The following is a 12,594-nucleotide window of genomic DNA, read 5'->3' as shown; positions in this document are numbered from 1 at the left end:
AAATGGTGAAAACAAACACAGTCCTCTCCTTACTGTGAGAAAAGAAAGATTATCTTGTTCAGTTAACCAGCACTTAGTTGCCACACATGCCCTCTGTCTTGAAACTTGGGCACAGGCAAAGTAGAAATGGGTGATCCCTTCCTGGACTCTAGTTTGGGTACTCAGGGAAGGAAACCTTCCTTGTGACGTTGTGTGATTAGTACTTTAACAAATCTGCACAGTGACATGCAGCAGGGGATTTTGAGGGCACTCTCAGAGCCCAGGCCTCTGATGTTACTGCTAGAAGGTGGGGGATGTGTTTCCTGTGGCAGTGAGAGCAAAACCACTACATGTCTGTACTCACTCATGCCTGTTGGCTTAAGAGGTAGGAAGGCTGGAGAACAAGGTGTCTGCAGAAGTTCCTACTCTCCCCCACCCCTGCCTCCCTTTGTGCTCATCTGCAATCCAAACCCCAGTTTTATCTCTGTGTAGATGATTTCCCTCCAGGTCCAGTTAAATCTCATTTATTCAGTTCCAGGTACTAAACTGCAGATTGTGATTCAGAGAAGAAGAAACAGGTCCCAGTCTCAGCTCAAGTCATCTGATAGTCACTAGCCTACCCCAGAAATAACTTGAGTCTGCTTCTGATTGGTTTTTTAGTTCCCACAACAAGATATCTCACTAGAGTATTTTCACTAGAAACTTCCCAATACATTTGCCCAAGCAGAGTACTAGAACCCTCTCTACTTCCTGTCGTGTTTCTCCTATATTTTGTGAGTCAAAACCTCTGGCAATTAGACAACTTGCCTCAAACCCCTCTCCCATTTTTCAAAATCTGTCCTTCAAAGCTTTTCTTCTAGTTGTTCCTCCCTGGGAAACCTTATCCGCCCAATCCCATGGATCTGTTGTTCCATGGCTCTCTGCAATAGGTAATTAGGGAAACTCCATGGTACGGTGTTCCTGTAAAACAGAAAGAGACACCCTGACATGATTTCTGTCTGCTATGCCTCTGTCCCTACCCCTAGAAATCCTCTTCTGGGTATCCCAAGTCAAGTTGAGCCCCTTGACTCTTGATCAAGGAACCCAGATCAACATAAATGACTTACGATGGGGCTTCTGCACAGCAGGGTTTCAGTACATAAAACATTCTTGAAAGACAAAACTATAGTTACAGAGAACAAATGAGTGATTGATAGGAATAGAGGTATGGTAAAACTATAAAGTCTTATTGGGCATATAAGTCATTGGGCATTATTCTGTGTCTTTTTCTTAGCTGAAGAATTTATTTTTATTCTTGCAGCCTTGTACTAGGAAGTCAACATTAATAATCCATCATTCACAATTTATTTATAGAAAATGTTTTAATCCTTAACTTGTAGATTAATACCCTGTGACTCCCAAGTTTTATCATTCTCCTTCAGGTCTGAAGAAAATGATTAATTTATTAAGTTCCATAGACAGCACAGTCCACTGACATAACATTTAGTCTGAAGGTCTTAAACTTATGAAAATTAAGAATAGCCAGTTATCAAACTGGCTTGAAACCTGATTGCATTCCTGGCTCAGGATACCTGCAGTAGATCTGTAAGTCTACTCTGACACAAAATTAAACTGGGCCATGTATCTTATAAATTTTTTTCATGGAAGATTAAAAAATGAACATTAAAAATTTACCAAAATTTCACCTCATTATGGTATTTTCTTCAATTAAACTTTCAAAATGTCTCATTAATTGTGAATTAATTGCAAATAACTTCCTGTAGGATTTGTTTTTAAAATAATTTTGCCCAGCATTTCAAAATGTACAGAATTAATACAACTTTTAAAATGTTAAAGATCCTATACATATTGTACTTTTCTGCTAGACCGGGCTAGTATCTTCCATGGCAAGACACCAAAATTACTGAATAAATTACTTATTAAAATCAATAGAAACTTGATTAATTTCCTTGACATTATCAACATCATTATCAAAATATTCTAGGATTTTGTGAAATCTGATTCCTTAAATAGAGTTTTAAAGTTTAACTTCCAGACATGGGGGAAAAACCCCTCATATATTGACTTTATATCGTTTTTTTTTTTTTCTTTTGGTCCCTCAATGACCAAAGAAATTTTTAAACAAATTATGTTTCATATTTCTTGGCTTAATAAAAAACTACAATTTCTTTCATCCAAATTGAGAAATAACATACTAATCACAAACTATTAATCATTAAATGTCTATGTATGTTTGTCTGTAGGTCCCGTAGAACCTTTTCAAACTTTTATAATTGAGATTTTTTTTATAAATTATGTAGTAGAATCCAATTAGATAAAGAAAAACTTATTTTGTAAAAATAAAATAACTTCCCAATATGCTTGTCAGTAACAAGCTATTCATTTTCATTTGTGTTCCACTGAAGACATTACTGAAATCTGTCCAACTGTTTATTTCCAATATTCTTCAGAATATTTTTAAGATTGACTATGCTAGAGTTCTGACTTCCATTTCGACCCTGCTCTCCTTCACTGTTTGGAGGTGGTATTGATTTTGGCATCTTTTGTCATTTCCAGAAACCCAGAGTGCTGGGGACTCGAACCTGGGCCTCTAGCATGAGAGGCTGGCACTCTACGAGATGTGCTATGTGGCCTGCAGATTTTGGCATCTTACTAGGAATAACTGCCACCTCTTTTCTCTCATCAGAATTCTTCCATTGCTCATATAGTTTTAAAATAACAATGAATATTTCCAAAATCTTTTCCATATCCACAGAAAACTCAGCAAACCACCGTCTGGCATCTTTCTGCTATGACACAGGCCACATATAGGCAAACTAAAGCTATCATGAAAGAAGGATATAGTAGGCAAATATCTGTTCTGTAGGTATCATTCACTGTCCTCCATGCAAGGGAAGCAACATATCTTCTTGGCCCATGTCCTGCACATACTGAAGCAAAGGTGTATACGGATGATTCACTATTTTAAGCAACAATCCATTAGTTCTAAAAGACAGAATTCACATTCTAATATATGATTCACCCTATAAGGAAATCCCTTTGGAAATGCATATAAAAATCTAATTTTTAATACAGAAGTAGCAACAACAACCAGTCTTGCCTTTGAGACTACGCCAAATTCTGCTTCTTTGAATGCCAAAAAGACAGACCTAGGAGCCATTAATACAGGATCTATACCCTTCAGTGAATACCTAGTACATAATTTCTTGAAATAGACTGTAGCAGGGGCAATAACTTGCTGTCTTAATTTAAGATGTTTACCTACTGCTTGGATAACATTTGTAAAAAATATTTGTAATTTCCAATATTATTATTCTGAGAGAAATTTTAAGTCCTTTTGGCACTCCTTCAACAGATGATGTTTATCCAACATCCATTACAAATAGTGGGTGCTCTGCCAAAAGTTCCCTGCCATAGAACACAGTTTGCCCTGATTAAAAATAAAAGCATCAGCCTACTCACAGCAGCTCGCAAAGCGATCATAGACCCAGTTCATTGGAGCTGAGGCTCCTGGATCAAATCGACTTGACTCTGCCTATTCTGTATTTTGATTGTGGAAGTTAAAAACCTATGATTACAAAAAATAATTTTCATAGGTTAAACACACAAAAAAAGAAAACTATGTAGATAAATAACAGCTAAATCCAAACAGCATCTGCATCTTACTGTTGTATTAGTCAATTTCCTGGTTTTAATACTTTTGTACAATGGCATGCTAGATCCTGTCATTCATTGAGGAATGATGATTGAAAGGCATATGGGAATTTTCTTTACAATTCTTTCAACCACTATGTTAAACTAAAATGATTTCAAAAGAAGTTTTTAAAAGGAATCTCAAGGAATTTGTGAATGTTACAAAGACCATACATGCTTCCTTTAGAACTTTATCCAAGTATCACAATGTGAATAATCTGTGCAATGGGTTGAAGTGTGAGAAAGAAGGGACGTCTTCCCAATGGGAACACTATCAGTCTGCCCCAGGTTGCAGTGTGAGATTCATGTGATAGAAGAGGGAAGCACTGAATGATAATAGGATTTGTAAGCTGTGTTCAAGACTTTGAAGATTCTCCCACAGGTCATTGGAGGCATTCCAGAAGAGAGATGAATACATTAGAATTTTGTAAGGTTTGTTTTGACTGAAATACGGAGAAATATTAGTAGGAAGTTGGACTGGAGAAAAGCAGACCTACATTGGAAATTGAATATGAAGTGGTAAACATTCATATTTTCATGGGCACACAAGTTTCCAGTTTAAATACCTAAGGGTCATTCAGTTAAAATAAAAAACAAAGGCAAAGGAAGAGCAAATCTGGGGAGAAAAGGATGGGTTATCTTGTGGGTAAATGAACATGTTCCATTAATCAATGGGGATAGTGTAGAAGGAATGGAACATAACTTTATGAAGCACAATTCACTCAATTATAAACTAAATTTCTTCTGTTGTTTTTCTGGGTTAGTCAGTTTTCCATTACTATAACAAAATACCTGAAATAATCAATATATAAATAAAGGAAAGATTTATTTTGGTTCACAGTTTTGAAGTCTGTGGTTACTTGGCCCAGCTGCTTTTGTGGATTGCTTTTGTACCTGTGGTGAAGCGGTGCACCATGGTGGAAGATTATGGCAGAGGAAGACTCTTCACCCCATGGCCAGGAATGAGAGAGAAAAAGAAAGAAATCAGGACTGCATAACCCTACTTAAGGGCATGACTTCAGTGGCCCCAAACCTCCCATTAGGCCCCATCTCTTAAAGTTTCCACAACTTTCCAAAAGTGCTGTGACCTGGGCACCGAGCCTTTAATACATGGATCTTTAGGGGGATATTCCAGACCCAAACTGTAGCCACTGTCATGAAAATTACATGTTAGTTTGGGGTATTGAGGAACCCCATCATGGGAGTGTCACATGGCCTTCAGGCCCATATGGGGCATGTTGTAGGGGCCTCCAAATACCAGAAAGGATGTGAGCTGGATGCCCTTCCAGGCACTTTTCCACTGGATTCTCTATGGTTTGTGAAGGACCTGGTTTCCTTACTTCCTGCTGACCCATCTTCTGTGCCTACAGTCATGCCTGATATGGTAGAGAGTCACATGGCTAAAGCAAATGATGGATATTAGATTAGGGCCCATCTTCCCAACTGTGACATTTACTGGAATTCAGCTGAGTTGGGGAGGGCATCTGGGTGGGAAGTCAATCTGACAGTTGACCCACAGATTTGAGCACCACTCATTTATGAGCACCATCCTGCTCTCCAGTCTCCAGCAGACCTGTGCTGTGTGATGCCTCTCTCTACATGCATCATCCTCTGATTATCCACTTTAATATCTGCCCCACATAGAAGGCCACTGTGTGCCTTTGTTCAGGATTTTAGGCCCTTCACATCACTTCCTCCACTCTGACAGCGCCACCGGAAATTTATCTCACTCCAAGAGGCTGCAGAGGTGACTTTCTCTCCTACCCATAGGAAGACTGCCTGCCTCCATTCCACCTCCTTTGGTAGCCTGGGTGGAATCTCTCAGCTCTGCTACTTCCTGTCTGTGTAAGCTTTGCCAGTTTCTAATGCTTTCATAGCCTCATTTCCCTGTTGTGTGAAAGAGGGCACCACTGCCTTGACTGTGCACTGTTACACCCTTGTGGGGTTCACTCTCAGAATGCATGGCACAGCTCACCCTAACAGCCTGATTCAGACAAGCCCTCTTCCTCTGTGGGATGTCTGTGCCATAGTTTTCTTACCTTGGAAGCAGTGTTCTTGCACAGTTCCAGCTGGGAGGCAGAGGATGGGTCCAGAATCAGAAGTCTTGGTTTTTGACTCATGATTGTGAGTTTAGACAGACAAACAACATATTCTGGCTCAACTTTGGTTTTGGTCTCTATAAAATAAGATTTTGAGCCCATTCCCTTTTCCACAAGGATGCTAAAAGTCTCAAAAGGCAATATATGGGAGTGTCATTACCCTTCAAAGGCTATCAGGAAAACACAAAGTCAATTATTGTTTATTTTCAAAATTTAGTTTTCTTTTTCCTACCTTTTCAGGGGGAGCATTATTGCACACAATTGTCTACCATGAGACTTCAGTAATAGATTTTCAAGACAGGATTTTTTGTGGGATTTGGTTTTGTGTTGGGTGATTTGAGGGGAAGTTTAAGAAATTGTCAGGAAGCCAGGCAACTCTGAATGGGTATCTTATTATTATGAGATGGGTGAAGTGGAGCAAGGCAAAGCTATACTTTGTAAAGGAGCAGCAGATATTCATGTTAAGCAGGAGAAGGACATGTTTTCCATGTTTGTGGTTCACAGAGTATCTCTTTTCTCTATGTATAAACATATTTTGGAGTGATTTCATGTTTCATACACAGTGGTTTTGTTCTAAGTTGGCCTTTGGTGGATTGTCCGTGGTCAGTAGGGAATTCCACAGCCTGGTCTGACTGTGAGACAACTGACAGCAGCTGTCCCTTTGTCAGTAGTGCCCCTTCTTTCCTTTGTCAGTAGTACCCCATACTTTCCATCCTGTACTGTACTGTGTTTCCACTCATACTATTTTTTCCTTGCTTGTCATGAACCCTGAGAAAATCCAGAGACACCATGGGTTTTCTTTTCAACAAAGACAGATATACAACAATGCATATACCATTTTCAGGCATATTAGGGAGTTCATTTGTCCCTACAGTCATACTGGCAGGCAAACCCAACTGGCAGGCATTTAGGGTAGATTCAGAAATTTAGGGAGTTAGGCAAAAATGTTCCTGTCTCCCAGCCTTTGTCTCACTTTTGATTGCTGTATCCAACTTCATTTAACAGCCATTCTTTGATTCAACTGAGAACAAGGATGACCCCTTTAAAAAATACTTAAAGGAATTCTGTCCTTTATCAACAACATAAATTAAAGGGTAAATTTGTAGCCAAGAGTCCTCTTATAACCAGAAGATTAGGTGTATCTGTGTATCTTCATGTCTGTGTACACTCATGTCTGTGTACATAGCAAGTCTATAAATTCCCTGTGTGTGCCCTATATGTGCATATAGAACCTCAAGCTGGGTTACATAGGAGATGCTGAGCACCGAAGTATCACCACACATCCTGTGGTGGGAGGAAAAAGGGTTTCTGTCAGAGGGAGGGGCTGACTGTGAAATAATAACTAAGAAATTCATGTAACAGAAAAAATGACAGGAGACAGAATTATCTTAGAATAGGGGCTTGATGGGTTGAGCCATCCAGAAGGGTCTGGCTCTAACAAAATAGAAGAACCTGCATTTTCTTTATTTATAGCAGTACAAATCAAAAAAGGGATGGTGGTAGGAGCTTCTTCTGTGAAAAACAGGATGGGGGGTGGAGGTAAGAAAGCCATTTGACTCTAGCGGTCATTCCCATATCTAGGGCTTGCATTCAAACTTCAGCAGTGAACCAACTGCAGGGCAGACATACCTGAGGCAATCTTGAACAATTTTCCATAGTGAGTTCCTGAAGCCAGATTTCCCTGTCTAATAGTTCAACCAAGATTTCTCTTTTTTTAGGCCACAGATGGCACCCCACACCCAAGGAAGGCAAAGGGATGGGCCTCACTGGTTCTGGGCCCAGAGGTCCCCTTTGGGACTTCCTCTTCCTTTCTTTCCAGGCACAATCAACTAGCTCCCAGCCCAGTTCTGTGTTAAGAGACCAATTTGGGTCTGGGAATCTTAGCCAATACCCCACAACCGTCCCTTAGGAGTAGTAAGGTGAGGATTTAGGTGAGGCTCTCAAGGATGGAAAGATAGACATCATGAACTGAGTAGTGAAATTGGGAGGGTTAATTCTAAGGAATGTGTTTTCTGGCAAAAATGCTGAGTGGAGGCAGGTCCCAAAGGGCTTGACTAGATACCACTTGTCCCTCCCGACCAGCTAGGTGCCCAGAAACCAGGCCCTCAAGTCAGTGGAGAGGTGTGGGAAGGTGTTGGAGACAGGAGAGGTGCACATATGTGATTCTACTCCATACCCACCTAAGCATAGCCACTTAGGTAAGGGCCCTCACCTGGTTAAACTTATTTACTCATAAAATGGGCTTAGGACAGTAATTGGCAACTAAAAATGTATCAGGAGGGCTGACTGTTCCCCCTACTCTCTCGGAAAAGAACACATGTCAGTGAAAGAACTGCTTCCTGAGACAGGACAGACACAGAGGCCTAAAAAAAAAGGAGGGTCCGACCCAGGAATATTTGACCCAAGTTGACCCCCCTCTTTAAAGATCCATAGAATAGTGGAGGAGGAGGATCTTGTCCTCTCACACAGCTCTTTGGCCTCCAGAAACCACAGTGAGGGATGTGGACTCACTGGACTGTGAGGACCAGAAGTACTTTAAGGAAACACATTTTGGTGTGTCCACAGGGAAGGCATGGGCCAACCCTGCCACCTACTGGCCACAATGAGAACAGCAGAGGCCAAGGGTTGAATGCACTGAGAGCCTCCACAGCCTCATCCCCATCCTGTTGGCTTCTTCTACAGATTACAACCAGAATCTACTGTATGTCAGTCTCTGGGACAAGACCTAGGGAGACAAAGGAGAATATAATTTCCTTTGTGAGATGGCAATCTAATGGGGTAAGTAAGCACAAATTTATATTAGCACAATTTCTGCTATGAAGAAAAAAATAATAATGTAGAGATCATCCAAAGATTATGCCTTTCTGGGAAGAGAAACAGTTCTAAGGTATAGAAGTGCAAGGAAGTACATTGTAGACTGAAGGAGACAAATTTTAAATGCCAGAGGTAATGAAGATCATTACATTTTAGGTACCAGATCTACACCCAGATCTCTCAACTTTCTCAGTGTTGAGCATCCTGCAGAAGACAGCTCTGACCCTCTCCCCACTATATGTCCACTATATTTCCCTTTCCAGGATACTATATATGGACTGTAGGTTCTGGATGTAGACTTTGGTCTCTGTGTTCTGGGATCTGCTTCTCTGGACTGTCCTCAGAAACTTGACCAAAATTTTGCTTTGAACTCTGGTTTCTAGGTGTGAGCTCTGGTGCCTGTCCTGAGAGTATGGATTCAGGTCATCTGTTTCTTGGTCAATTTTCTGAGATTCTAACTGAAGGATGGGTATCAGAGCACCTGGTCTCTCTGATTAAGCTCTAGGTATCAAGACTCTAGGATTTTGTTCCGAATTCCAGCCACTAGAAAGAACTTCAAACTGCACTTGAAATTGTGGTATCTGTCCTCTGGTTATTCAGGACTCTGTTATGAATGTTGAACCATGAGTCAAGCCATTTGGAACCTTTGCTCTAGGTCTGGTTGGTTGAGAGCCCATAGGCTAGTTCTCTGTTTGAAGCTACCATTTCATGAGTTTGCTGCTCTAGACTGTGAGGTGAGACTTTCATAGGAATCTTCCCAGACTAGAAACAAGGGCAAATTCTTCATTCTTAAATTGGGGCCTGCCAATGGACACATTTATTTATATATGTATTTTAGAGATATAGTCTCACTAAGGTGTCCTGGGTGACCTCAAACTTGTGATCCTCCTGCCTCAACCTCCCGAGTAACTGGGATTATAGGCATTGAACTCTTCTTCTTTAGGAACTTCTCTAGGAAACCGGTATGGCCAGAGGTTTGTCCTTGAAGAATCAGGGACTCAGGTACACCTCTTAAGGAGAGGTAGTACTTCCTTGACCTTGATATCTCGAGCCACCCCACACACACAGAAAGAAATGAGGATAAACAACATCAGATACTGTACTACGAGGTCAGGAGAGAGGATCTGACTCACTGTGGTCCCCTGTATCATGCAAACTATTATGAAGAGATCATGATAAGCATTTGCTAATGAACAAATCAATAACAAGAAGCAATGAGGGGAAAAATTAAATTCTTTAGAAAGATTAAAGGGAGGGAGAAGGAACATTTATTAAGCATTTATTAAGCACCTGATGTATGCCTCTTGTGCTGATTCCTTTGTAGGCAATATCTCATATAATTCTCACAACACTTGTACTTGGTACATTATGCTACCAATGTTGGGCATCCCCAAGGCTATCTTCAGGTTCTGTGAGTCACTAGGAGGACCCACCACTGGACTCAGGATATGGTAGTACTCATAGCCACGATGTAGCATAGTGAAAGGAAACAAAGCAAATAAGCAAACATTTAAAACACACACACACACACACACACACACACACACACACACACACATGACAACACATGTATTGTATGGTATACCAAGGAAATTCATTAGAAACTTAGTATTCAGGATTATTTGTTCGGTGTTGTTAAGTAGGCACATTCTGCCTAGAATATACTACAATTACAGGCTTCCAGAAGGAAAATAGATGTTTAGAACAAATCAAATCGTATTGTTTATACAACTCTTTAGACAGAGTGAACCACTCTGAGACATTCTCAGGATGGTAAGAACTTGAGAAATTCAAGTCCTGAAACTCCCATCAAAGGCCAGTCTTGCAAGTAATCCTCTCTAAAGTTCCCAGCTGCTCTGTTAATTCTTTTCTCCACAGTAGTTTGAGGGACACTCAGGCTCTGGCCTGTGACCCCAGTGCCTGCTCACCTGGGCATCTTCAATGATATTAAAAACCAGCTTTTACAGGGAAGTTTTGAGGAAATCACAGAAGCAGGACAGGGCTCTGTGTTTAGGTCTTTGGGAGCCTGGCAGTAAGATAAATGTGGGGAAGATTAGGATATGTTTGCAAAACTCAACAAGCTTAATTAACCAAGAGAATTTAAGACTCAGGGAATATGTATAAATCTTGTCATCAGATGTCCCTGTGATATGGGGTATAGGGTCAGATTTCAGTGTCTCACACACTACATGGCATTTAATCTTTCTGGGTGACCTGTGGGATGAACCTCAAGATTCCTCCTTGTGACCTAAAGTCTTCTAAACTCCAAAGTCACTATGTGTTCCTGAGCCCGGGTCAAATGATGCATGGCTGGAGACCCAATCCCTGATGTCTGTCTTTTTATGACTTAACCAGCTGTTACTAGTCTTCTGTTACTTTTCTATCACCCCTCTTTACTCTTCCTTACCTCCCAGGAAACCTCCCTTGCCTCTTTCCTGGGGCACACTGTTCTCCCTGTATGTACTTTTGTTTGTTCATTTCTTCAAAGTAACAAAGTCTTTTCTTCCTCTTGTCTCAGCACAAGTTTTCCTGACTTGGGTTTCTTCCATCTTCTTTCTCAGGGCTTCTTTCCCCTGCTACAGGACACATAGCCCTCAAAGTAACAGATAATTTGTGAATAATTTGTTTTCCCACCAGCTTAAGCACTTGAGGACTGGCAACCACATTATTGCTTTTCAAATATCAACCTGTGATGGTAATAAATGAAAATCCCAAAGTGCTTGATATTCTTGACAAGTCAAACCCCATGATTAGGAATTGTACTAATTGCATCACGATTTGCCATGGGTTACAAGAGAATGTTCAAACCAAGGACAACCAATATTTGATGCTGAAAGGATCAAATAAAGGAATTGGAAGAAGGAACCAGATCCAAGAACCTAAGACACACCCACTTATAAACTATCACAGAAACTGAATAAATTCTCAGGATCTCCATTGAGGGATCCAAGACTCATGGGATGAATAAGATTAAGAATCTGAAAGAGTGGTTAGCTTCAAATCTGACAGTTTTGGTAGCTGAGAAGTCCAAGATCAAGATGCTGGCAGATATAGTGTCTGATGAAGACCTGCTTTCTTGTTTGCAGATGGTCATTTTTTAGTGTACTTAACATGGAAGAAAGAGAAGAGGGGGCAGGCAAGGGTGAAGGAGAAGGACAGGTAGAATCATCTCTTTCATATCTCTTCTTAAAATGGCACTAATTCCATACAGGAGTGCTCCATCCTTATTACCTAATTACCTCCCAAGTGTCCCACTTACAAACAATATCACATTGGGGATTTAGATTTTAGCATGTGAATTTGTGGTAGACACATCTGTTGATAGCAATGGCTAAGGTTTTGGGATTCAGTAGCCAGGATGTGTGTGGTAAGGACGCTAGCAAGGTCCCAGATGTCTGGATCCACCCAGCTGTCCTGGCTTCCCTGGATTTGCAGTATCCTGAGTGGTGGCTGAGTCAGTGGAGCTGGACCAAGCTTAGCTTCTACAGGCAGGGGCAAGGAGCAAGTTGTGATTCCTCAACTTTCCACTTTACTAGGATGACTAAATGCTTAGAGTCACCAGAATCCTCATCTGGCCTGATGTCCCTGTCCCAGGGCACCCCATTCCCATCTTAAATGCTGTCTTCAGACATGTGAAGAACTGGGTGTATCTGTGGCCAGATGACAAACTGTGTTTTGACTTTGTTGTGACTACCTGCCCTTGTTAGCTGGATCAACCCTGCCCCAGGTAGAACGTAATAACTGGGAAGACAGAGAACCTATCTCTTAGGAGATGGGGAGGTTGCTAGGGTCCCTGGTCCTAAGAATCCTGTCTTGTAATTTGATGGATCATATTGAGCAGTACCTAAACCTTGGAGAGTGGCTGGAGTATTTCTGATTAGAGTAGAAGGGCTGTGCTGCCAAGAAGCAGTGTTGAATATACTATGGGGTGGGAAAGACTAATCTCTGCACAGAACTCTAGAACTTGTGGGGTGGAACTCTAGAACTTAAGGAGTGGATTACCTGAATT

At 41.0% G+C, this 12,594-nt stretch overlaps 1 pseudogene; it reads right to left on the bottom strand.

The window, feature by feature from the left end:
* Window positions 1-821: 821 nt before the first annotated feature.
* On the bottom strand, window positions 822-5,792 carry LOC124974801 (cyclin-C-like; annotated as a pseudogene).
* Window positions 5,793-12,594: the final 6,802 nt, after the last annotated feature.

Source organism: Sciurus carolinensis, unplaced genomic scaffold (assembly GCF_902686445.1).
Source record: "Sciurus carolinensis unplaced genomic scaffold, mSciCar1.2, whole genome shotgun sequence".
Lineage (NCBI taxonomy): Eukaryota > Metazoa > Chordata > Mammalia > Rodentia > Sciuridae > Sciurus > Sciurus carolinensis.
Note: the sequence above shows the minus strand (reverse complement) of the source record. Positions and strands in the feature narration are given on the sequence as shown.